At 46.2% G+C, this 27,357-nt stretch overlaps 1 long non-coding RNA gene across 1 annotated transcript in view; it reads right to left on the bottom strand.

Moving 5' to 3' along the window:
- The window catches only part of LOC310881705, a 63,773-nt gene extending 52,462 nt beyond the window's left edge, over positions 1 to 11,311 (bottom strand). The window contains exon 1 of the long non-coding RNA XR_014572512.1: positions 11,257 to 11,311. This is a non-coding gene — a long non-coding RNA (uncharacterized lncRNA). The remainder of the gene's footprint in view (positions 1 to 11,256) is intronic.
- Between the last annotated feature and the right edge of the window lie 16,046 nt (positions 11,312 to 27,357).

Here is a 27,357-nt window from a genome sequence, read left to right as displayed (position 1 = left end):
GCAGGCCAGCAAAACATGGCTTCGTGTGTCTGGGAAGCTGGAAATGAGAGAGACGGTGGTCAAGCCTGGCAGTTTGTCAGCACGGTGCTTCAGAAACTCTGGCGAGAATTGGCTGTGAGCACACAGGCTCTGGAAATGCAGAGCCTTGCCAAGACAGCTGCACACCTAAGAAGCGGCAGGAGGAGCAGGAGGCAGCGCTGCGGCTGTGTCACAGCAGTGAGCGAAGCCTTGTCAGGGTCCTGCACAGCTGCACGCACTCAGTTCAGCTGGCTTCAGATACATCCTCTTCCAAAGTTCTGGTTAACTGCAGGGGTATCCCAGAGGACATTGATGCAGCATCTCTAGCAAATTTCCCTGCCTCCAGTAGAGTTTATCACCTGTTTGGAGGCTTTTGGAAGCCCCCAGAGTATTCCTGACAGACTTCTTGTAGCTGAGAAGTGTTTGACAGACAAGCTGCGTGTCCATGGGACAGATCAGGTTGTGCTGTACAACAGGTATTTACAGAATTTCCCTAAGAGCTATAATTCCATACAAGTTCTCCCTCCCACACCTTATTTCAAAGCAATATTTTGAAGACTCTCTACTAGCGGTCTATCAAAGACATTTTTCAAGAGTGCTTTGAACAAATACTAAGCAATAAAAGCTTATTTGTCAAACAGCATTACCTCCTTGGTTGCTGGAATTAAAGTGCTTTATTGTCATACAGAGACAAACATGGCTTTTACCCCACTCTCTGCAGAGGTACCAGGCTTATCCCAGCCTAACTATGGCCCCTTTTATTAAAAGCCCTTGTTAAAATACCATCAGTGTCTCATTGCCAGAGCAGGCACTGCCCAAGTGAAAGCCAGTCAGCTAATACCCTGAGCTTCGTTACAATCCTGATTTCCTATCTTCCAGTAAAAGCATTTCCACCCTACCAACAGACAGGATTTCCTGGGTACATGAGGTATGTAGAATATATCTGGTGTTGATTCTATTGGGCAAACCATGAAGTCAGACTGATCGGCATTTATGAGCACTGCAGGTATTTTCCTCCCCACACAGTTTAATAGATTTCTACTAGAGAATTCGTGTCATTTCTCACATGCCATATAACATACCTCTGCCCTACACGCTGGCAGTTTATAGTGACTTCTGTATATCAGCAGCAATTGATACTTAGTCCAACTTGGCAATTTTCAATGAATCACCACTTTCCTATATCACAATAGTGTTCCGAGATGAGATTTTTGTTTTAATGCTGCAGAACAAAGCAGCTAGTTGCAGGTCCTATTCAGCTCAACAGCTGCCTGCATAAAGTAGCAGTCTGAGTTAGTACCAGAACAACAAAAAAACAGGGTAATAGAATATTCCTTCATAAAGCCGTCACAATGCTTGCTGTTAAAGTATCAGTAGAAGAGCAGGGTATGGCACAAAATGAAACAGGAATCCAGCCCTTTGTACCAACACTTATTCAAGGCTCCGGACTAAGCTGGTTATTGGGGAGAAGAGCTAGATCCAAGCAGCATGGGACTTACAGAAACAAAGAAGATACTTCTGCACATTTTTATCTCAAAGTACGAGCAGCTTGGTCGAAGCTGCTGGCTTCACCTCAGCACATTCTTACCAAATGTTTGAGAGGAAAATGTTGTTAATTAAAGCAGGACCCTGATGAACTGAAGAATGCATTTACCTAAAAGGCAATTAGGACATTCTCCTTCCACTTACCCAATATATTTTGTGAAACAAACATGAGCTTTGCTGCTGATTACAGACCTCTTCATAAATAAACATGGTTCAGAGATTGCCAGGTGCAGTTTTGTGTCACACTTCCGAGCACTTAACGGAGCATCCCTGATCCCCCACCGGAGGTCGTGCCCACTCCCCCTTCTGTAAGCACTGCTGCGGGAACATCACCGCCACTGCTCTAATGACAGCTGCTGCACACCCCACGAATTTGGCTGTTTGTACACACCTGCTCATCTCTTGAAACTAAGGGTCTGTAATGTGCTGCCACACCCTGCAGTTTCTGTACCCATCTGCAGAAGATTCTGCCTTATACTGCGTCTTTATTCCCAAGGCATTCTCACTAACTCAGGCTGGATTTTCAGACCCACCTGATCAGAAGAGCATCATCTGGATTTCTAAGGCCTACTGGAGCCCAGCTGCTCCACAGTTGCCCGAGGGTGCACCCTGCTCTTTGCCCGTGGCTGCAACGAAGAGGGGGAAGTGTGCTGTGCTCAGCAAGACTGTCACACAGACTTAGTTTTGATCCAGGATTTAGAGCAATGCTCAACATCAGGTTTCAGGTGGTATTGACAGTGCAAACTTCTCAGATTGGGATTTGTGCCAAGGCAATCTCAGAATGACATGAAAACCAAACAGGAACTTAATGACAGCAGCACCTGGACGTTGGTACATAGTGCCCATGCAGGTATTGCCAGCTGCCTGGGTATGCACTTCTAAGTATTTTCCACATTATTTTCCTCAGAGGTAGCTTTGCCCCTCAGCATCCTCATTCCCATTGATGCCTACTGAACTTGGGGTTCTCAGAGACTGCCACCCATTTTCCTCATGGATCTGCAAACACCACACATATCTGAGGTGCCACAATGTCTAACATTGTCTACAGTCCTCCTTGGAAGTAGCATTTCTGATACAGTTTGTTACAGAGCTAGGCACCCTTGAAAAAGTCTACAAAGCCCAGCTAGGTTGGGAATGCATAAAGGGCAAGGGAAAGAAACCAAACTCTGGTGCCTAAAAGGGGTGACCTAGCCAGAGACAAACATCTGGGAGCATCTCCCCAGTCTAACAGCTCTGAATGTTAAAAGAAAAAAGAAACCTCTCATCCATGCCATATAGTTTATCCTGTTACTTGTAGCTGAATCCATTTTAAAATTGTTCTCTTCTTGGCACTTGTACCCTTCACGCAGCAGTAGCTGATTATCACAGCCACTCTTAGTTGCTGTTTATCCAATTGAAACATTTTGTTCTTTTAATCTTTCCTTCTAAGTTTTTCAAGCTCCTTAATCATTTTTGTTGTACATCCCTGGCTTCATTGTAATACACAGCTTGCTGGCATTTTGGTACTCTTGATAATAACACTTGTAAGTTAATAGAGTCATGCCAAGAATGAATCTGCCCAAATTTAGATGCATTTTTAAGAGGCCAAAAATCCATAATCCCTCTTCAGACAACACTGGTAAGACTGCACCTAGATTTCTGCATTCACTATTCCATAACTAAATGCTAAAACTTTTAGGCTGATTAATGACTTAATTATTTCAAAATTTTAACATGGATGGTTCCATGGTTCCCCTCACTTCTTGCCAGCATGACTTGCTATAAACTCGAGCCAAATTGGCTTTCATCTATCATACCCAGATTTCTGTCGTCCCCCCTCACTTCCCAAGTCCCAGCTCCTGCCCAACTCAGGCAGCTCCTGATGGAGAGGCTGCCCCTGGGAAACTCAACCCAGCAGGGAAGCCTTGGTCCTTCCCAGGCAAAGACCATGAGTAGATTAATTTTCTGCATAAAAAGAAGTAACGCTTGAAGAAGAGTTCCTTTTTATTTACTTTCAACTTTCTAACCTTTCTAGCGATGACTTTTAAAATTATTTTACCTTCCCACGACTCACAACACTGCTCCACAGCTGTGTGCTGCACACAGTGAAAAGTGCCCTAGGGTAATGCTGAACGTAAGCCAAGCATGCAGGAATTCATGCACTTGTGCAGTGCCTACTCCAAAACAAACCAACTGAAAAAACAGGTAAACTCACAGGAAGAAAATTCTTCGCTGTCCTAGCTGAACACAATTGTGCCTTATGGCAGCCATTTAAATTCCAGAAAGAATGTGTTTTTAGAGGCAGCACACTGAATCACGTAGACAAAAAAGCTGCTTGAGGCTGTCCATTTCTTCTGGCTGTCAGAGTTTTCCAGTTTGGTTTTATAGTTTTCTTTGGCTCTATAAAATACTATGACATACTGCTGCAGACCTCTGGCTTGCTATCTATTCCATTTTTTCTGACTAAGTGAGATGCCACTTTGAAAGGCACTGAGGCATCCCTGTTAAATTACACCCAGTTTGTGCAGACAAGCATGTAGTGAATTTACTCCTACTAGTTCGACGTTTAATTCAGCTCAGGCCTGGGACGACGTGCTGCTGACAGAAGACCCATGACAAGCTAGACAGACAAGGCAGGGAGATGCTTGCAGCGCCTGCTGCCGCCGAGTTGGATGCACGCATTGCCCCTGGGCAGCACGGGGCACGCAGACACACGGGAGCAGTGCTCAGGGCACCCGCATCACGTTCCATGCACCCATTTACCTTGTAGTTTGTATAGGGCAGCTCTGGTTTTCACCTCTTTTGATGTATTTGTTCTACCTTTGCAGAGAAGATAACTCTTAACACATTAATTCATTTTTCCCCCAAAGCTTTGCTTTCCCTTTAGTTGAACCTGTTTAATCGAACATTTGGGAGAGGGAGGGAGAAGCCAGCTACCCCATCAGAGCTGCAGAGCTACCACACCAGCAGGAACCACCCTGCAAGAGTGCATTTTTTCCTGCTTTTAAGGAGCTTTTATGTTTTACAACGTATTTTAAGCTCCTCTATCTAAATTTTTTTCAGTTAGAGAGAAACAAACATGTACTACTAAAATTTGATATTTACTGATTATTGAACAATTGCCTTTTTTTTTTTTTTACAGTAGACAAAGACCTAATGCAGCAAATTAGCAGTATGGAAAGTCAAGTTAAAGAAAAATTAAAAATAAACAATATAATTGGATGTAACTACCTAAACCTGCATGCAGCTGTGCCCCCGTGCCATGCCTTGGGGGCAGCTTTAGAGAGCCTGGGGGCAGCCCTTCTACAAGGGAGGAATTTCCCTACTTCAGCCCAGCTGACCACACGCCCAGCTAGAAAAGCACATCGCTCTTCGTGGAATAGAAATAAGCCAAGTGACCAAAGACCCCGAATCAGCCTGCCGGCACTGCCATCCCGTGGGGGTAGCACTGTCCCCACAGGGCAGCTGGCCCCTCTGCCCCCACCCAAGGAACGTGGGCAGGTTTGCCCAGTGACTGCAGGAGCTCCTTTCACCTTTTTTCTTCAGCTGAGATGCCATGCTGATTTTTTTTTTTCCCCATCTTAATGAGAAAAATGGTACAAATAGACAGTGCTATGAAAAGAAGCATGGCTGGGAGATGGCCAGCCTCAGGTGACATCAGTAACGGGGGCGAGGGAGAAGGGTAGAAAATGTACTCTCATGTACTACAGATATTGTTCTTCAGAGACAAATGATACCAGCAAACACCAGCTCCCTGCCAAGATATAAATATCAAGCTGCTGATACAAGCCTGCCTTTGCTGGTCACGAGTTCAGCAATTCAGAAACGACACCAGAGGAGGGGAGCAGAATTACAGATGTTGACTCCAATGTTGCCCACAGCAAAGGAGCTGAGGGGTCTATTTATTTGCCAGGAATAGCAGCATCATTACTAAAAAAACTCCAGGATGACATTGAGCTGTTTAAGTTGCACCAGTTTGCTTCTTTTAAAGGTAATATCAGACTTCGCCTGGAAATATGCTAAACAACAGCCATTTTTCAAACCCAAAGAGGCTGAAATAAAAGCAACATACTCTACACTGAGGTTGTTTTCAGTGTTTTGTTTTTTTTTTTTTCCATTTTAGCAAAATACTTGCCACACACCTTCATGCTCACCAGCAAGAGCAACCATTTCTTACATACTGCACTGAAAGAGCTTTTCACACAAAGTATATTTCGGAATTCCCATCAAGAAAGATCTGCATGCAGTTCAGTACATTATTAATTAAATCAGACATGCCAAACAAGAAGTGAAAAGGAAACACTTAGAGCAGCTATCCTGTCAGTCTGCAGTAAAAGGAGAGTTGGCAGCTGAGATGCAGACATTCCTGGAAGAACAGCTTCTGTGGTGCTAATCCAATCTCAGATATTCAAATGCTTTGATTTTCACAGCCATCAAAAACCTCAGCCGAAAAGAGAAATGGATGCATTAGCCAGACAAAGTCAGAGAACATTAGAATTGCTGAAAAGACGCAGAACTACAGGAGTGGAAGACCAGTTTATCCGCAGTACAAGAGGATGACATGCGGCTTGTTACTGCGGGTCCAATGTACCAAATTTAACACTGTGCGCGTAGGACTGTGAGCCTCCCCAGTGTATTTGCAGCTACATTTTAAATGAGTAGTTAGCCCATAAGATACATCCTGGCATCTGGAAAAAACAGTATGTACAAGTCTGAAGGGAGTGATTCAAAATGTGGACAAGTGTGCAATGGAGCTTTCCAGCATGCACAGACAGCCGGGCTGGGTTACCCAGCTGCAGAGCCGCAGCATTTCTCATGGGCTGGCTGCCCTGAGGGGATGCGGTCTGGAAGGGGAGGGCATGGGTTTGGTTTGGATTTTGGTTTCCTTAAGCAAATAGTTACAAGCTGTAATACCTTCGGGACAATTAGACGCACCTCTTCCCAATGGGTTCATTTAGACACCTGAGTGCTGTACACAGGCACGCCCCCACAGGAGGACACGGCAGTAAAAGTCTCCTCTTCTGCTGCAGGGATCCAATATGACCACAGGTACTTCGTGTGGAAACATTACCAAAGCTGGCTGGCGGTATCACTTGGGAGCTAAATCAGTCCCCTGAACATTTTTCTGCAGGGTACACATACATGCTGTCATGCTAAATGCAACCCAGTTCTTCCCTTACGGGCAAGTTTTCAGCTAATATTTCAGAAGAGCAGTTTGGTACCAGCTGAAATCTACAGATCTTAGCAGCTCAAACTGCACAAGATTCTTTAAGAAATTCTGTCACAGTTGTCCTGAAGCACACCAAGAATATGAGCAAACCAGAAAGTGGAATATGAACTGACAGAGTAGGGAAAACAAAAGTCTAAAAAAAAAATCGGCCAATTTTCACTCTATTTATGGTTGTATTTGTAGATAAGTTTTTTTTCCTGATTTAAACAAACCTTAGATATGCTGGGGAAGACTGCACATCTTGTTACTGCTCTGGGTTTAAAACTGGACTGAATGGTTTAGAGGATCAATTTCACAATTCTATCACAAAATCTGTCTGGCAAGGTGGGAACAGAAAATGGGAAGGATACCATCCATACTGTGAAATAAAATTCTTCCATTCCTATTAATCAGTGCAACAGCTATTAATAGCAATCACATTTCATCCAGTCATTGCTTCATAATATTTGGGTGTTCATCCACTTGTTTAAGATGTATTCATTAAGTACAATCACCACTCAGTGCAAATAAATTCCAAGCTACTTTATTCAAAAAAATAAATTCATGATCTTCAGACTTCAATTCCATTACTTCACAATGAAAATCCAGCTCACTTCTGAGTCACCTCTTCAAAAATGGGAATTGCTTGCTAATACGGGAACTGGAAGAAGCATGCACATGCAAAAGGTAAATAAATGCTGAACGTGCCACCGAAGTGGATGCCCTAGCAGAAAGCTGCGACCTCAGTGCCTCTTCAGACCACCACCAAGCCCTGCCCCAGAGCAGCCCAGCAGGGGCTGCGCACCCGCAGGACACACGCACCCTGTGGGCGTGCGGGGCTGTGCCCCATCCCGCCACCCTCCCTGCTGCCCAGCTCACAGGCGGCTGGTGAGAGGATTTCAGATCTGTTCAGAGATACGTTATAAATTGTAATTTGCTGTTTATTTAATGAAACTCATTGAGACTAATCCTCATTTTCTAGCAAGTGTAAAAAAGTTCCATTTAATTAAAATTAATGACCTTCATGCCTACAAAAGATTTTCAGGCTTGGAGGATTAGACTTAACACTTTGAAAGAGGCAAGCACACATACGATGCTCAATTAAATAGAGAAAAATCTCTAAAAAAACATCATTTCTGTTGATACTTTAAACTTTTCCTTGAAGGGGGAAAATATAGTCATTGGAGAAAAAAATCACGTTTGCTAATACTGGCTACTCTCTGCAATCACAAAAATGTGTTTGTACTTTAATTGCTTCCAGTAAATTTACTGAAATAACATTCACCACTTTTTAATTTCCATTTTTCAGAATTAATATCACAAAGAAAAAATTGGATATAATGTCATTAAAAAGGCTTTCTTAATATGTGGCATTTCAGACATGGCAGATTTTAGAAGCTAATGGCAAAATTAAATTAAAGGTTCTGACATAAAACATGGAGATTAAGCAAATAGTGAACTACATTTGGCTGTGAAACATTTCCCTCATACAAAGCCTATATTGCATACTGTTATCTCTATGTACAATTTATTAGAGGAAAGTCATTAAAATCCTCTTTATATTGAGCTCTGGAAATTACTTGCAAAGTTGATGGATAGTTAGATTTAAAGAAAAGAACATACACTCAAGAGAAAATTTTGATTTGAAAAGTTTACTTCATCTCAGCAAAAATCAAGTTCCACTTTGGCAGATAATGCCAAATTAAGACAAAATACCACAGCTGCTCATCCCGCTCTGCGGGCACACTCTAAGCGTAACAGGCTCACCGAGCACCACCAGTTTTTATTATCGAACCTGCCGGTACCGCTGCTCGCGCTAAGCAGGAAAGCTGTGGGTTTTTTGGTGGAAGCTCAAGTCTGACCTGCCTTCACACCTCAGCACCGCCAAGCAGCGACTAGGTGCTGGAAGGGGGGCACTGCTCCACTTCCTTCCCCTTTAAACTGAACTGCTCAGCCCTGGAGGAGAGGCCACCGCCTGCCCCCAGCACCACGCAGCCCTGGACCCTGGGGACAGGGACAGCCCCAAGGCACAGGCCAAGGCCACACGAAGCTCGCCTGCTTCATTGCAACTGTAAGAAGTAACACTTATTCGTAAGCAAGTTGTTATGCATACTTTGCTGTGTTTCTGATTTGCAGTGGGGGACTTTTAGTGGAATAATACATTTCTGCTGTAGACAGATGCCTGTATTTTAGGCTGAGTATCACAATGAAATTCTGAAATCCCTCTATTTAAATTACTGTGGTAAAGCAGAACATGACAAATTGATGTGTGGGAGTTGAGTGTTTTTAATTTTCTAATTAGTGTTTAAAAAATACCCCCCTTCAAAAAAAAGCTTGCAACTAAAAGCCCAGCAAATACACGAACAACCTTAATACCATACTTGGACTAATGAGAAACTGAATTCCTCACCACCGCTCTCTCAATACTGTCTTTTCTGGGGCCATATTCAGCCCCTACCTTTCACCCGAGATACTAAGGACTATATTAAACGTAAGCTTTTATAGTCTAAAACTATAGCTGCTTTCCATACTGATGATTTTCAAACAGGAAAAAAATAGTTCCACTTCTCTAAAGCCCTCCATTTCATTTGGTGTTGGCATTTTACTTATTAACCACTGTTGAAGAAAGTTTCTCATGGCCCAGCTGATAATCTTCACAGCTTGTTGAATTTCACCAAGCTGCAAATGTTTTATATATTTTCTCATTTATTTTAAAAAGTAACTTTCAAAAATTTCTCCTGAAGCAGCATCTGTGTTTGCATATATTTTAATTTCTTCCTTGAAGTTTACTTGTTAGTGGCTTTTCCTTCTCCACACTTCAGTGATAAAATCTGAGGCATAAATGCTTTTTACCATGCTGTCGTTCTGGTTTAAGGAAGGAATTAAATCTGCGTGAGCTGTGTGCCATTGCTCCTGCACCCCCCGGCAGCAGCCCCAGCACCTCACTGCAGGACCACAGGTTCGGGACAAGGACAGGGGAGCTTCTTCCCTCTGTATGACCAAAACTTAGAAAAAGTAACAGATTCAGAAGAGGTTTCTAAAGCTTTGCTTACCATTCCCCTTAAAAACAGAGGCTTGAAATCAAACAGACTCCTGCCAACTCCCAACACTCAGGCCCCGTGCAGGCAGTCAGCAAGGATTTATCGGGTGGCACAGAGGAACGCAGCACAGAGCACCTGGGGCTCAGCTGTGACACTGGCTACCTGCCGCCTGTACGTCCATAATGTGAGATAAGGAAATCGGGTAGCAGTTCAGACTGGGGTAGCCTCTAGAGGTTACAGGAGATCCTTAACACTGTCCAGATACATATAGCTACCTGGGGACTTCTGACTGGCGGACCTGAGCTGGGAGTATGGCTGAGCACTAAGGCCCCTCTTCAGCAGTCACTAAAACAAGTTCCTCCCACAACACATTTGCATCCTTAGCAAGGTCCTGGCATCACTGCATCTTGTGCTTACAGGAAAAAAATAAGATTTATTTTTGTATTATTTCTAAAGTCCAGCAGCAGGGAACTGTGCAAGGACGGGGCAACCATGAAATCAAAACGCAGTTCCTCTCTCCTGACCAAGGGCACATCCATCCTGGGATACAATATGGAGAAAACAAAGCAGTCCTCAGACTTCATCTTCTCCAATGAAATAAATATCTTAACGCATTATTTGGATAGTTTAAACACAGCACCCATAACACCAGGGTGCTGAAAACCTTCCTGATGTGAAACCAGGGCATGAGGTGGAGGTGAGCTGTCTGAGGCTGCTCCAGAGTCAGCATAACATGGACATCCAGAACAGGGCAGAAGAGCTGAGGTCTGTAGGAGTTTTCCTGTTCAAGAAGCCTGTAACTACTTTAACATTTTTGTAACAATTTAAGTCTGTATTTGTTTTCGTTAGGAAAATTAACTAAGTTTTACTTGGTTTGAAAATGTTGGAAGACTACACTTAACATAACTTGGTCAGATTTCAAAAAAAATATTTCCTTTCTTCCTAAAAAATTTTATAGGACACATTTCATCCCTATAAAATTTCAGGTACTCCATGTACACATTTTGTTTCTCCAACTACTTTTTCCTCAGCCAGTTGCTCGTAACCAGCAACTAAAGTAAAGCACTAGTCATGAGGCTGAATGAATTCGTAAAGTCTCTAGTATTCAGCTTTGCACAGATCATTCACCCTGAAGCTCAAGAAAAATTCTTGAGGCCCTTTGCTGAAATATATCCCAATACCCATCACCGCTAATTACTTTCTGATGCATTTAGGACATCAGTCATGAATCATAGCCTCATCTGCTCGTTTCCAGAGCTCAATGCAGTACCAGGGGCTCTCAGGAACATTTTCAGGGAGCACCGAGATGTAACAGCTTCCCCAGAAAGCTCTCTAATGGAGCTAGGAAAAGAGTCTTATAAAAGCATACTCATGAACTGATCCAAAGACAATTTTGTTCCAGCATCTAAACAATTCTTCAAAACAGCATCATTAAAGTTTAAAAGAAAGAAAACTCAAACAAACCTTTCCTCAGTCTGGCAGCTCTAATAAGTCACAGGTTCCCAGAGATCACACCTCGGTCCCAAAAACTCTCTCCCTGCCTGTGAGGCCCTTTTATACCTCTCTGAGGGAGCGGTGCTGGCTCCTGCCCTCCCCTGGGTGGCCGGGGGTGCCAGGTGGCTGCTGTTAGTCGATCAACCTAATCATCACGGGGGGGGGTCAGGCTCCTGTTGAAGCTGTTACCCACTGCCACACTCAGAGGACTCGGATCGTGGGTCTGTAATTCACACTGCTAATTTCCACTACAGGTAGCTAATCTTCTGAAATGATCTTCAAAAGCCAGCGGTGCTCTTGGGCTTCCGGAATTATTGTGCCACTGCTGAGTAAAGCCAAGTAGCTTGTAATTTTCCATGCATGTACTTTGATTTCAAAATCCGACATAGTAGATAAGCGTTAGTTGAAATAATTGTAGAAACTGCTTCTACTAAAGCATCTTTAATACAAATGAGGTATCATTAGCAGCAAGACACTTATTTTATTACAATTGTTTAAGACTTAGCAGTGATTATTGTTGGCACACGTACTGAAGTAAAAATCCTTTGACATTATTTTGGTTAATACACTTAAAATGTTGTACTAATAGAATAATTAAAGAAAAAGAGAGACAAAAATAAACGCAAAGCAAAGCTTAGGCAACCAAAGAGAACAAACTGTATCGCGCGTGCAGGCGCAGCACCAGCTCCGCGCACCCGCTGCAGGCCGGGCAGCGCAGGGCAGGGGGGGCCTGGGGAGGCTCCGGGGAGACACGGACGGGGCACGGGGAGCTGGGGCACCGGGCACACGTGGGGTGAGGGGACACGCGAGGGCAGGAGGAGCCGAGCAGGGAGGGCGAGGAGGCGCGACGGCAGCACGAGGCGAGGAGGCGGCAGTGGCACAAGGAGGGTGGCTCAGCCTCGGCCGCGGCAGCGGGAGGAGAGCGCCCTGCCGGTGGGTGGGCGGCAGCGATGCGTCCGCGGGGGACAGCGTCGCAGCTTGAGGGGACATGAACGCGGTTGGCAGCCATGTCTCGGGCGGCCTAGGTGACATACTAGCTGGGATAATTGGTCGCTTAAATTTAACCTCGGCAAATTTCATTTTTGAGTGAGAGAATAGAAGCACCAGATTGTGGGCAGATGCTGCATGCACTTCTGTTGTGTTTGCTGTGTTTGTACAGAGCTGCACAAGGAAAATGATCTCCAGATGCCACATGCCAACATCTAGGAGTTTAAAGATGAATTACAAAGCCAGGAAGGAAGGAAGGAAGGAAGGAAAGAAAGAGAGGGAGAGGGAGAGGAGGAAGGGAAGGGAAGGGAAGGGAAGGGAAGGGAAGGGAAGGGAAGGGAAGGGAAGGGAAGGGAAGGGAAGGGAAGGGAAGGGAAGGGAAGGGAAGGGAAGGGAAGGGAAGGGAAGGGAAGGGAAGGGAAGGGAAGGGAAGGGAAGGGAAGGGAAGGGAAGGGAAGGGAAGGGAAGGGAAGGGAGAGAAGCACATCTTCTATCACCAATGTAATAGTCTGAAAAAAATAAAAAATAAAAATAAAAAAAACAAGCATCCAAAAAAATCAGTACAAGATTCTCCTCTGAACACAGGAACTGGGACACCTGCAGACACGGCTTTCGCAAGTGAAGACCACCTCACTTCTCCCTGTGCTGCTCTGATTGCAGGGAGGGAGCTCAAAATGTCTCCTGGTGCTCGGGGAGAGGTGGAGCAGCTCTGCTCGCCTGATTGCTGCAGCGTGTTCAGCTCGTGGAGCTGCTTGCAGCTACCCCGGCACCGACCTGCGCTGCCCTGTGAAGCCCTGGATTTAATGCCTGCTCCTGAGTTCAGCCTCCCAGGGCTGGCAGGAAGCCACATGGAAATACAAAACTGAGTCCCTGGAAATGGATTCTGGCAATGTCAACGTTTTATGTGCCATTTAGATGCTGTTTCTGAGCAAGCTGTCACTAAGAAAGAGTTCAAAATCCAACCTACCACCTAAATAATAAAAAAAAGGAATTCTGAATAATAGTGCCAGAAAATCAAATTAAAAAAAACAATGCTTCATTAAATCAAACAAAACTGGGGGGGGGGGGGGGGGGGCAGTGAAAATTGTGTCATTCACCATCCAAGACTGGCTTCAGCTCGTGAATAACATATAAAGCCCATGCTGAGTGGTGCGATCACGCTCACAGCATTTGCACCGGGCTGCTCAGCAGGGGCTCGGCCAGCAGCAGCCCACCAAGAGAGGCCCCTGCCTGCTCCCTGCCCGCAGCACGTGGTGGGGCGCCGAGCCGGGCCAGGCTGCTTCGTACAGAACAGCTTCCCCAGCAGCTCTCTGATCAACTGTTTGCACTCCTGAGAAACTCTTCAGTCCCTGTGAAAGAGAAGGTGCTCTCCTCCAGCCTGAAGAAATCTGAGAAATATGTCTGAGAAATGTAGCGTCTGTAAAACAAACCCTTATTTTCAGTGGTGCAACTCATTCAAGGAAAAGTGTTCTGCATGGTCCTACATGCTGCTGCAACGCCACCGCCTGCACTCGAGCATATGAAGAAACAGCTGAGCATCAGTCTAAAACAGTCCAAAAGTCAAGGAAAAAGAGAAAGTGCACTTTTAGTGGGCATGATTTATTGAGCAGCATTCTTGAAGCTTTATATCTTGATAGCAGAGTTTATAATGCTCTTCTGTAGGACAGGGAATATGGAACTGTTCGGTTGTCTGCTACAGAAACTTCAATGTATTTAAGCTTGATTCAAATGCTCCTAAATGCTAAATTGCTTGTCAACAAAGTTCTTTGTGTATAAACGTACAACGCAGACAAATATATAAATAGAAATGTGACAATGTGATTTCAATGAGTTAGAATATAGGCAGGATTCAAAGGCATAGGTGGGAATTCAAAGATATAGGTAGGAATCAAAGTGAGATTTGGGGATATATATCTTCAGAGGCTCAACTGTGTCTTCTATAGTTGCACTGAGCCACATTCAGTTAGCTAGCTCAGATTTTGCTATCTTTGTGGATGAGGGAAGCTCAGGCTCCATATGGACTCCTCTTGGAGACCTGCCCATATTACTGGGATGGTTTTGCACGATTTACTAGAGCCTTCACTGGTGCGTGTACCCTATTGTCTCCATGGCTCCTGGCAGGTTTAACACCAGCGCAAGTTTGTCTGCCTGAATTACAATATAACCATGCCCTTTAGTAGCACCTGTGTCATAAAAGGCTAGCACTTAAACCTAAATTAAATTATTAGGTATAATTCCACCCATTTGGCCAGTGGAATGACTGGGCTCAGTGTAAGCATCACTGATGTCAGAGGAGGTTACCAAACCCAGCACAAGGAAAGAATCTCTGCTTATCAGAAACAGCAGAGGATGAAGACAATATACTGCATAGCTTGTTTTTCTCTAGATTAATTTAGTGGAATTAAGTATTTTTGTCTCCTGAAATCAGACTGTCCTGTTTTATTAGTGGGTAAAACCAGGCAACATGAAAATAACCTGCCCTGAAGTGGCCGAGGAGACCTACTCTGGGCTTGCGGCTTCGTCACAGGCTGAAGCAGGACACAGAGCTCCTTTGCCCCAGTGGTCACAGCTCAGGACACCCGAGCCCACCAAAGTAAGACCTTTGGGTAAGCCTTTCCTTCGGAAGGTGGCAGTGCCCCAGTGGCTGCAGTCTGGGAGCAGAGGGGACAGACCCCCTGACCATGCCCAAGGGACCAGCCAGCACGGTTCTACAGAAACACGTGCTGTCACCGGGATCAATAACATATCGAGTAATGCATTCATCTGTCATCCAGCATGCAGCCCTGCTTCACACCTGAAAGCAGCACTGCGGGGTGTGAGGCCAGCAGCACAAAGCCAGCAAGGAGCGCCGCTGCCAGCACCTCATTTTCATAGCTCAGGGCTCTGCTCCCTAGCAAGGAGCAGGAGATGGCAGCTCCAGCAGCAAGCTCCAACAGAAGAGAAAGCGTCAAACAGATGGCTTGAATTACAGTCCAGGCACTGAATGTGAATAATGACTGTGCAGCTGACATAATATTAAGAGTGTTGTTAACGCTGCTAATTGTTAAAGAGGAGCCTGCTAAGCGAGGATGGATCACACTTCATCAGTACCTGCACAAGAGCATTATTAACTTCCTGCGGAATGGCTTCAGGTTAAGGTTACAGAATGAGGGTCAGGTTTTGAGACAGCCGTTGTGGAGCAGGTGAATTAATACAGGGTGGAAGGTATTTAGAGGGTGGATATGACAGTAGTGTGCCAAGAACTGAATTCTGTGACTGAATCTCCACCACAATTTCACTAATGTTTGTTGCTATGTTAACACCAGACAGCTTTAATACTTGTTATTTACTATTTAACTTATGTCAAATGCATGTGCCTGACAATCACTAGGCTAGGTGGTCAATGTTTTGTTTCAGTATAAAAAAACATAAACATTACCCAAAGAGTAAGAGTATTCATTCCATCCCAAACTCAGATGTGCAAACTAGGATCTCATTCTCTCTCTGATTTCAGGTGCAGTTTTCCTCTTACTCTCTGATGAGACGAGTGACATCATTTTCCTATTGCTTTGGTACAGATGCTGTTGCTAACAACAGCTGCAAAATAAGAGGCTATATTCTATCTGGATCTTACTCAAGGTTTTCCTAAGAGCTTACCACTCATAGCTGGGAGCTGCAGGAGCCTTCTGGAGTCTGTGAATGTTCATTCTTTCCTACACACTTGAAGGTCACATCGTAAGTGGCTGCGTTTCCAGAAGAGCTCAAAATCACTTCAGATGTGAACAGAAGAGCTGCTTTGAAAATACAGCTCCAGCACTGCCTGCAGAAGGCTTCAGTATTTAACCCATAAAAGCCTTTTGCTATTCAACAACTTTTGCAAGAAGTGCGCGAGCTGAGGCTTCTCTCCCCTGGGGCACGTGTGCCGCCAAGGAGCACTCACTGCCGGGGAGAGGGGGAGAATGAACAGCAAGGAGACATCTAGGAGATGTCAGTTATTTAAGACACCTCGAAGAGCCTGCGAAATGAAAGGTAGCAGTGTATCACGTTTGATACAGGTAAAGCACTGAGAGGCGGCACACGGAGCTGCACTAGCGTGCCCCTGACCCAGTTTCCCACTGCAGGCGCAGTTCTGCCGCTCCGCTCAGTAGCCATGGAAGAGAAAAAAGGAGGGGGCTCACCCAGCTCCCAAAAGGCAAAAGAAACAGTTTTCTGCCATTCATCTGTCTCTTTCAGCCAGAAAAACAAACAACAAAAAAAAAAAAACCACAAACAAACAAAAAACAGAGCAGTGTGGAGGGAGCCAGGTTCACCTTTTCCCTGCTGTCTCCCACCATTACGCTCTTCCCAGCAGCTTACAGCTCGGCTGCTTGGACTGAAACATCTCACGCTGTGCTCTTTCTTGAGGTTAATTTGTCTGAAAAATTTTAGTCATGAGTTGGACGTTTCTGAGAATAAGTTTACTAAAAATACCAGTGACCTGTTTTTCTCCAGAACCGCCCAGCTTTCCCCAGGCTTCCAGCAGGAACTTGAGACTCAGGAGGGGTCCCTGGCGTGAAGCTGTGACCGCTGCAACGCCCCCCGGCCTCGCCCTGGGGGGGAAGACGAGGAGGAGTTTGTAGGTCGCCAGAAAGCGTGGAAGATTCAGCAGCTGCACATTCAGGGGCTCCCTCCCCAGAGGTGCCACCTGCTCAGGACGACAGCTCCAGCCAGTGCCAGGGAGCCCGCGCCCAGCCCCGCACACTCGGTCCCACGCAGGTGAGACAAGGTGGGCTCGCGGAGCATGCCCCGCACGTACGGCAGGCCAAGGGGCTGCATAGAAAGGGAGAAAATTGAAGGGCAGCAAGAGCGGGGGTTCTGGGGATGGCAGCGAGAGCGTTGTCCTGCTGCGGCGATGCTCGGGGCGTGGGTTGGGGGCACTTGCCTCCGGGTGTCCCTGCGGCGGGTGCACAGCCTGGCCCTGAGCCCTGCTGCAGCCCCCGGGGCTCTGCTGGCCCCCTTGGCACAGGTGGAACCTGGCTGAGCTGGAAGGGGTCCGTCGTTCCTGGACCTGCCGCTGTCTCACCTGGCACCTCACCCGCCCCTGCCCGGCGCTTTGCAATGCACAGCGTGTGCTAGGACCGGGGTGCGGGCTCCTTGTTTGGGGAAAAAGCAAACAACAACTTCCAGGCTACCCAGCTGGGCGGGGTTTCATTGTTTTCTAATGACAGACCCCAGAACCACATCTTTCCTTTCTTGAACTCAACACTTGTTGCTTTTACATTAACTTCTGAGGTGTAAGTCATACGGGTTTGGGAATCGTGGATAATTTTCTTGGAGGTTAGGACTTTGGTAGTGGTGAAAGTTGGAGGTTGAAATACAAAGACATGAAACCAGAGGATGTGCCAGCGTGGAAGCGATACACTGGGTAGGTCGGGGTAAGGAGGGAAGGTCTCCGCACTGGCCACACCGCACCTCTGGGATGTTCTCCCGTTCCTGGCTTCACTCGGGCTGGTCAGCACTGGGTGTACAGTAAGGTGAAGAAAGATGGAGCTGCAAAACCAGTGCCAACCATTAGCAAGGAAGAAGAAAAAAAAAAAAAAAAACAAAAAACGAAAAAATACCATCAATGGATAAACAAAGCAATTGGGTATTATTCAATAGACCATTAATGCTACAAAGAAACAAAACAGGCACTAGGGAGTCATGCCTATAATCAATTTTTTAAAAAAAGATTAGGGTCAGAACGAAATGAAAGGCCAGACTTAGATGATTCTCTCTGCTCGTTAAGAGAATTACATGTTTCACAATGGAAGAACAGGAAAAAAAAGGGGAATAATTACAGTTATTTTGGAACAATGAGAGATCTGGGAAGAGAAATCTAATATTTTTCTCCATTTTAAGCACAAATTCCAGTCGTGTTCAGTCTAGGGTAACTTCATGCATGTATTTTCCATGCCTCAGAAGCTTTGGTGCTGGGAACCAAGCGAAGAAAAGAAAACAATGTCTGCGTAACCCATCCCCATTCCCCTGCCGGTAGCCGTCTGCCGCGCACTCACCGCAGCACACCTCGGGCTTTGTTACCAGTAACTGTGTGTTTTGTCACAAACTAGGGTAAATTGCAATCAGCCTGAAAAAATAAATAAATAAATAAAAGCCACCAGCTTGGCTTTGTTTTTCCCATAATAAGTTTTAATTGGATTTTAGCTCTCTGCCTTTTATACTTCATCTTAGCCTTTATTGGGTTTAATTACAAATCCATAGCTATTTGTTATGTGGCTCTGGTTTGATATTTTGCACTGACAATTACATTTTTATTCAAAGAAAAAATGTATTAGGAAAAAATAGCAAGAGACAGGCTTATTGTATGATCTGATTAATTGAATTCCAGTTTTATGTGCATTTATGAGTGATTGCATGCCAAAAAATGAGCTGAATATTAGATCAGAGTGCACTTATTCATTTTAATTGGTTTGCACAAAGTGCAAGCCACCACAATGATAGACCAGCTGTGAAAATACAACGGCAATTGAGGCTTTCAGTGCCCCATTCCTGATGTCTCCTAAAACTCCATTTGGTTCTTTGAAATCCTTCCACGCAGAGGAAGAGAGGTAGGATGGATGTTAAAACATCAGCATCCTCTTTTAAAGAAACCAAGGACAAAACATCACTACCTCTGCTACGTTCTCTTCTTTTGACAGTTGCAATTTAGTTTTAATTATTCATAGCAACACCTATTAGCAAATAAGGTGTCATGTTTTTGCAGGAAAAAAATAAGCCGTAGAAATAAGAATGTAGCTCGCTGCCATTAACTTTTTTGAAAACATTGAGCAACTATGCACTAAACTAGTACTTATAATAAACAAAACCCAGTCGTGTCTGTGCTGGCTCAGCAAATCCGTTCCGCTGTGGATTTGCCACGGTGCAGCGTGGCACGGGTGCAGCGGCTGGCAGCAGCACCACTGAGCAGTGTCTGCTGATCACAGCCCCAGGTCTGGGCTGAGAGGCCACCCCCGCCAGGCTGCATGCACGTCCCACAGGCATCAGAAAGGGCAGGAGCCTGACCAAAATGTGCATCCGAAGTCAGAGCAAACACCAGCCTTGCAGCAAATACACCTGTGCTCCTGCCCTGTGTAACCACAGAGGCTTTTCACCATACTTTGAATTTTGTTCAGAGTAACTTGCCGTGCTTTAATTTGAAGCTCTGAGGCTATGTTGTGCTGCTGTGGGTCAGCACCATCCCACAGCAGAAGTTAACACGACATGGCACTGAGAAATACAACCTGACAAACTAGTGATGATAGTCTTGCTGGAGAAAGCAAATTTGACTATTTGCCTTCCTCATCAACCACCATTAACTATAGTTTGCCAAGTACTGAAACTATTTCATCACTCCAGTGCCATCGTGTCACATCAAATTAACTTGAAACTAGGCATAGACAAACCCTAGAACATGAGCACACCACACTGATGATCTGAACCAAGTCCTGAGGTGCAGAAAGAAATAAAAAGTCCTTCTTAGAGGCTGGAGCATTGCAATGATAGAAAAATGCATCATTTATCATCACAAATTGATTCAATGAAATAATAATAATAATTTCTTCTTCAACCCTAAATATCTGCTGGAATAACAGAAGAACCCCCCAAAAAAACACATACACCATGTATTTGGCCTTGCTTCTAGACAGCACATTTATGATATTGAGCCTTCATTTCAAATCAAGATTCCTAGTTGCTCCTTTGGCCTGTGCACGTTGCAACCTATTTAGTGGGTGTTCACAAATAATGACTTTGAGGGAAAACTTAAGTTGGTTACTCTCAGCTTCTCTCATCAATGCTTCAAGAGCTCAAGCCAAAAAAATGAATCCAAACCTTTTCTCTGGGAAGCTGAAGGGCAAGAACCTGAACAGGGACATTGTAAGTTTGAAACCGCCTGGAGATTTGTCTTTTTGTCTTTTTTCTTTTTTTTCCTAAAGCTTACTAACAAATCTGTTTGGAAGGCTGCTTGGCATATCAGGGAGAATTATGTGTCCCAAGCACTGACCTAGATCATAACAAATTCACTAAGTAAAAACTAAGCTGCGCACTCCCATCAAGTACAGCCGTGGCGATGGCTGATGGTGCTGACACGGCGCTGGTGCCGCGCCGCTGCAGAGGCTGTGCAGAAATTCCTCCCGACCCTCGGTGACGCGGGGGGGCTGCAGGGGTCACACAGACACGGCGTTACGGACTGACAACGAGCATCCCGGCCCTTGCAGTAAGTGCTGCTTTTAAATCAGCCCCCCCGCTGCATTCCAGCAAAATTAGACAGTAGCATACATTATCAAATGTCATTAGGTAATCACGCATGTTCTCATTATTTTTATAGTTCCCTCCCAAGCAATTTGTCATGTAAGCATGAGCCCCCACTCCCGGCAGCCCCTGCAGGCACCAGCGCCCTGCCGGGGGCACCCGCCTCTCGTCCGACCACGCAGGGGCCGCTTCGGCAGCGCCCGCACCACTGCCAGTGGGCACAGAGGGCATTGCCTTGCTGCCCGTGCATCGTATGCCCACGCATAAAATGTTCTTATCGCATTACCGGAACACAGCATAACAGCACATCAATAGAAATAGAATAATCAAAACACTCCTCGCGAACCTCTGAATCGAAATGTGAGTGCAAAACAGCTGAAGAAATGTAATACCGTCTTCAGATGTGCTTGCAATTCACAGTGAAATGATTAATGTCTGCCCAGTCTTAACATATTTCGATTTTACCTGTCATAGTCCTGACCTAGAAACAATCCTGGTCCTCAGCTTCCCAGGCCTGAGGATCCCAACAACAATAAGCATTCTGCAGCTGTCATCACTACGTGGAAAATGAGCTTTTTGCAACTGGTTCTGGGGTAGTTGCCCAATTAATGTTTCAGACCCTATCAACAGCACTGGAACAAAAATGAAACCTCTGAGATCTGCCAGTTTACCGTGCTTCAGGAGTCAGTAAAGGTCAACGCAAACCAAAGTAACAAGTGCCTGAATACTTATATGCAGGATGGCAGGATGGTTTCAAGGGATTTTCCCGACTGCTTTTAGGTTCTCAGACAGAGAAATTTGAATGGCTTTTGTGCTTTGGCTTTAATAATGTAGAATTAGTAGATGCTGCCATCAGCACATGCTTAAGGAAACAAAATACACCTGGGAGAGATGATGAAGAGAAGCCCATGTTTCTGCTCCACTCCCGCACCCCGTCCCTCGCTCTCGTGTCCCTCTGCCCTTGGAAGGTGCTGGAGGTCACTCAGCGGTGACAGGTGAGGGACGGGATCCCCAGCAGGGCACCTGCACCAGCGCCGCCGTGCTCCCTCCTGCCTGTCGGGAGCTCCCTGGGCCACCAATGTGACCGAAGGAAATGCGCTGCTGTGGAAGCCCAACAGCTCTCCCTGCATTTCTTGTGCTCTTCTTGGAGCAGCGAGCAATGGCACGTGCCCTGTGGCACAGGCAGGTAGCCGACGTGGGTGCTACAAAATCTCAGATTCTGATGGCCTTTGCTCTTCAACCATGAAAAGCTCAGCTTTCTCTGGCTTGTGAAAGATTTCAAGGATTAACATTTCTCTACGCTGTCTCCGTATGGTTGCTTCCCAAGGTGGGAGCACCAGCAGAGAGCAGCAGGTACGGGGCTAGCAGGGAGCGTGGCATGGTGCTGCTCACTGGGTTTGATGGCATTTTCTCTTCCCTTAACTTGTCACTTGCATCTCTCCATACCACACCTTCAAGAGTCATATCTGATACCAAGTAGGGAAAAAGGCTTTGGTCATCTTCCATGCCACACAGGGAGGTGGTTCTGGCCCTGCTGAGGATCCAAGATCTGCCAGCTTGTACTTAGATGCCATCCAACAGTACAGGGCTCATGCATTTATTTTTTGATGTTTGTTTGTGGGTAGGTTGGTTGTGGTTTTTTGATTATTTGTTTTTGTTTTTGTTTTTCTCTCTCTTCTTCTAATTGTCAGACTTCTCTGCTGGCATTTTGCTCTCAAAGAGACACACACGATGTAGCCCAGTAAAGTTCTGCCAGGCAGAGATGAAGGAGAAGTAAGAAAGGGGAGGTGAAGGCCGATGCTCCATCACAGGGCTGGTTCACGCCTCCACAGGTGGGCAAATGGCTTGTGCCTGTTGGGAGACCCAGGACTGCTGGCCGGGGAAGATTCCAGCTCAAGTAATTTGTGGAATTAAAATGAGCAGCAAGTTTGCACAAGCTTGCAGCCTGCAAGCCATTGCTGAGTTCAGAGCACCAGATTAATTTTAAAGAAAACAGACTGCTCATACTCACTGAAAGCTGGGGGAATCCTGGAACCAACCTATGCAGGATGAGGCAGGATTTTTACACCACTGCAGAGCAGAATGAAGAGCACCCATCTCTAGACAAGCCACATTGTCCGGCACTTGTCAGCACAGGGTTGTGCCAGTAGCAGTACAAAGAAAAGGGAACCAATATGAAAGTGAAAGAGGGACAAAGGAAAGACAAAGGCTAGGCTCAGGCAAGGGATGATGCTGACAAGCAGGCAGCAAACAGGACAGTTTGAGGTCACACGCTAATTTATATGCACAAACGGCTTCCAGTTTCAGCCTCAGGATCAGCTGTTGTTTTTCCCACCTATTATCTTCCTGAATGCCCTTGAGCCAAGAGGAAGCGCCTCTGGCTCGCGCCTGTCCTTGAACAAGCTGCGGGGGGACCCAGGCAGCACCGGGGCTGTTGCTGACCCCACCACCCAGCGCATCTCAGTGGGGCTCTGCACGCTTGCAAGTGTGACGCCCCCCGTCCCTGACAGCACCCCAAAAGAAACACAATGACCGAGCAAAAGTGTTTCATTCATTAGTAAAACCCTGAGGTTTTAAGTAAAAATTGTAATAAAAGGGATGCACTCAGCAGCACTTCCAAGAGTTCCAAGCAGGCAGAACAGTGAAGTGTGTGAAGTGTTTTTTCCTTTATCCTGCCAGCATTAGTAACAGCTCAATCAGACAGGCTTCCCTCGGGAAAAAAGTGTGGGATCCGTAGTAGAGAGGTTGGACTTTATGGAAGAGTTGAACTTCATAGCAGCCATAAGCAACTCAAAAAAAGTCCAGAAATGTCACCACTGGCGTCCTCCTATCCCAAACCCATCTCACTGCCCATCGTCCACCCTCCACACCTGGAGGGTCTGTCACTAGCAGCACATCTCAGCACCCTGACGATCCTGGACCTTGCCAGGAACAGAGCAAGAGCACGGTGCTGCCAGACAGCCACCAGTATTTGTTGCAGCATTAGTGAGTAGATGCTAAAACTCTGCCACACCGGAGAAAAACTACATTTTGTAGCTTCTTTTTTTTTTTTTTCCTTCTTTGTTTTTAGCCACCACCTAGTCTTAGTCCTGCTACTTTCTGAGTTTCTTTACCGAAGTCTCAAATATGCTGAAATATAAACTTACATTTCGGAACAACCTGAACTGGGTAGAAAATAATTGCTATTTGTGAACATGCTAGGTATTAATTAGGGAGCATCACACAAGAACTTTAAAGAGATGTAAGCATTTTAGGGAAAATAACAGTATTGATCAGAATAGGAAAAAGAATAACCTAAAAATACACTTAAAAATTCAGGACTACAAAAATGGATAATAGCTGAAATGTAGTCCAAAAATAGAGATCGTTTCTACAACACAATCTGTATTTCTTACCAGGGGAACAAGCTGTACAAAAGAACTGAAATTTGCAAGACTAAGTTACAGCAGAAAGATAGCACAGGTGAAAAATGGAAAAGAAAAAGCAAAAGAAAATGAGCTTCAAGTGGAAAAGAACATCTCAGCTGGAGAGAGGCTCTCCAGCTCTGCCAAGGTGTTGTGAGAGGAAGAAAGTTTGTTTCCAGAAGCTTAAGACAACCAGATTAAATTATGTGAGTTGAAAGATGGCTCTTGCTTAGCTTGTCTTTACATACAAAGATAGTGGATATTTAATTGGGACCAGAAGGCAGCCTGATGGCAGAAAATATTTAAAGTAGGAGTGAAAAAGACACTGTAACAATGCAAATAAATTCCACCCTTCAAATCAGCTCGCTTTACAGCCACAGCAGGGCAAACCAACAGGAACCAGGGCACACGAGGGGCAGAGGGGGACCCGTCAGGGAGCCACCGAGCGCCAGCCGCCGCCAGCCCTGCAGCCACGGCTCACCTGCTCCAGCACCAGCACCCTGCCGGGCCCCGAACCAGGCAACATTCTGGGAATAAGGTTTCTAAGAGAACTGTATGCGTTAGTACCAGTGCAGGGATTAAAAAAAAAAAAAGTACCAAATGAGAAATTGATGGGATATGTTAATATTATGATCATATATGAAAGTGTATCTGTGTTTTTGCTGACAATTAGTAGTCTATCCTGAAACATTCAGACTCTCATCTTGGTTTCAGAGATCTCATGACTGCAGTCCTCCTGCCATCTTTTAAACAGATTTTTGCTTTCCCGCATCCAAGTGGTTTAACGCTGTGATGTCCTAGAGTGTTGTACCTTGACCTTAGCATCCAGCTGACAGTCCTGAGAAGACTGCTGAGTACACGAGGAGCGGTGCAGGTATAACCCAGATGGCAAAACCAGCTGAGCCGAGTGGTGAGTCACGTGGGAGTGGGATAGATGCAACCACGATTTATCTTCAGTGGGATGCTCAGAGAATACCTTCACCTTCCACATTTGCAGAACTGCTGAAGACCCAGAAATTAATAACAATTAAAAAAAAAAAAAAAAAGCATGGCTAAAGATAGGGAGAGAGCATCATTTCAACCTGCAGCGTGAGTTTGGAGTGTTTGCCAACGTATGGGGGCTGATCCTCAGCTCATGTAAATTGTCACAGCTACACGAAAATCTAAGAGTTATGACATACCATACCAGCTAAATACCATTCTCTGTGTTGGCAAACATTTCACAGATCCTCATCTACTGGGGGCTGAAACAAAACTCTTCTTCCGCCCCCAGTAAACAGCTTGGTGGAAGCAAAGTTCTCGGAGCCCATGAGATCAGCTTCATGCCAGGAGCTCTGCCTCCCCCAGACACGTTTCACAAGACAGAGCACATCAGAAGGCAGAGAAAAAATCAGCTGCTAGAGCTGCGCTGATGGCAGAAACAAAGCTCCTTCTGCTCTAACGCATTTTCCTTCCGCAGTTGTCTGTCTCCATTTTTGACCAAACTCTGCAAATTCCTATTTATGTCTTTTAAAAAAAACCTGTGTGCCTCTGGCAGCTGAGAACAAGCAAAGTCCACCTAGAGCCAGTCAACTCAGTTACCTGATAATTCAGGAGCAGGAAAGAGGTTGACAATGAACTGAGCACACAACACCCTTTACTCCACAGAACAGACCTCATGGGGAGGGGAAAAAAAAAAAAAAAAAAAAACCTAAAATATGAAAGCTACAGAAACTTCAGGTTAACTATCACCCTTCAGAAAAGATGCCTGACAAAGCTATCACATGCCATTCCATCCTTGTTAATGTACTGCTCCAGAGGACGTTTGTACGTGGTGTAGGAGAACAGTAACTGCATTACCCTGTGAAGTAACTCCAGGTGGTCTCCACACCGTGCGGCTGCTCCTTGCCCTGCCAGCAGATGCAGGTGAAGCCTCTGGCAGACGTCCCAGAGGCACGTCCAGGCTGTTCCTGCCATACGCGCCGACAGCTCCGTCCGGCTGTAGCTCAGACACAGATCGCACTGCACTAAGAAACTTCTCAAAAGGAGCGAAGCTGTACTCTGCAGCCTACTAGCCACGGCCAAATGACACCAGCAGTGTCTCACTGACGGTGCCCTTTCCCCAAGCACTTAGACTCAGATCCACCAGCTTCAGCAGCACGCGGCCACCGCTTTCAGGCCTGCCGGAGCTCCAGGGAGGGCACGCCGAGCAGCGGCTCCTCCACCTGCAGCACGATTGTTTGTCGTGTCCTGAACACCTACACCTGGACCAGCCCTGCCGGTGGCAGAAGTGCTGCACAAGGCCATTGCAGGGAACCAGCTGAAAAACGAGGAGTTATTCTGTTCCTCTGTGCACCTGTACGCCTGTGTCACACGGATGTAACTGAGGACACAGCTTGACGGTTTGAAAGGATGCTGCTCCCCAGCACGCTGAGCCAGCAGGCAGCTGGGCAGAGAGGACAAAAAAGGGGGGGGTTTTACCAGCATGGGAAGCAGTGGTGGGACCAGGAGAGCCCAAGTCATGATTTATTGTGATGCCCAGGTTTAGCAGAAAGGCATACTGACTATTTTCCCCCCACAACCCACAAAACACCTACTGGGGCGTTCTCCCGGCAGCCTGCGTTCGCAGCTCAGCACAGCCGGGGGCTGCCGGGCCTCCTCCTGGCCAGCTCTGGGTCCGCGGTGGGGCTGGCCGGGCAGGCAGGGCTCCCCCCGCAGCAGCCCGGCCCAGGGCAGAGCAAGAGCCGCCACCTGCAGCACCGTGGCCGGTCCCTCCCATGGCAATCGCCTCGGTGACACCCTGCAGGGAGGAGGCTGGATCAGAGGGGGATGCGCAGATCCGCTTGGGCAGCGGGTGCTTTATATACCACTTAGAGCTTTGTAGGGCTGCCTACTCGCCATCGCTGCCTGGCACGGATGCAAGGAAAGAAAAAGCTCTGCAAAGGTTTAAGGCAGCGGACAAAGCTCTTTTCCCCCCCTAGTTCTGCAGTTTCTGTAGGCTTGTGTGTTGTAGATAATGGAAGAACCAGAAACTGCGTGTAAAATCTCAGCATCCTGTCCCAGTCCTGAGGTTGCTGTAGCTCGTTTTTCATCCGAGGCCAGTCAGCGCCCTGGCAGACAGCCCCGCAGCTCCCCTTGAGCTGGGACCCGGCTGGCAGAAGGCCCCGCACGCTCCTCGCCCCAGACCAGGTGCCTCACGGTTACCCTGTGCTGGCCCTGTACATCACAGCCCGCTCAGCTGCACTTATCTGTTCCACAAGTATTTTGACTACAGGCTGCCTCCTGATTTTTCTTTGCCTCAGAGAAGAGTTAATGAGATGTCATCAGGTCCGAGTACTTCCCGATGTGCGCTGCTCAAACAACGAGTGGTGATCCTTCAATCAGCTACAGCCACGGGAGCAGGCAGACCAAAACAACGACCTTCCTTCTGAAGGGTGCAGGTGTACACATATAG

Source organism: Anser anser (genome assembly GCF_964211835.1).
Source record: "Anser anser genome assembly, chromosome: 14".
NCBI classification, from domain to species: domain Eukaryota; kingdom Metazoa; phylum Chordata; class Aves; order Anseriformes; family Anatidae; genus Anser; species Anser anser.
Note: the sequence above shows the minus strand (reverse complement) of the source record. Positions and strands in the feature narration are given on the sequence as shown.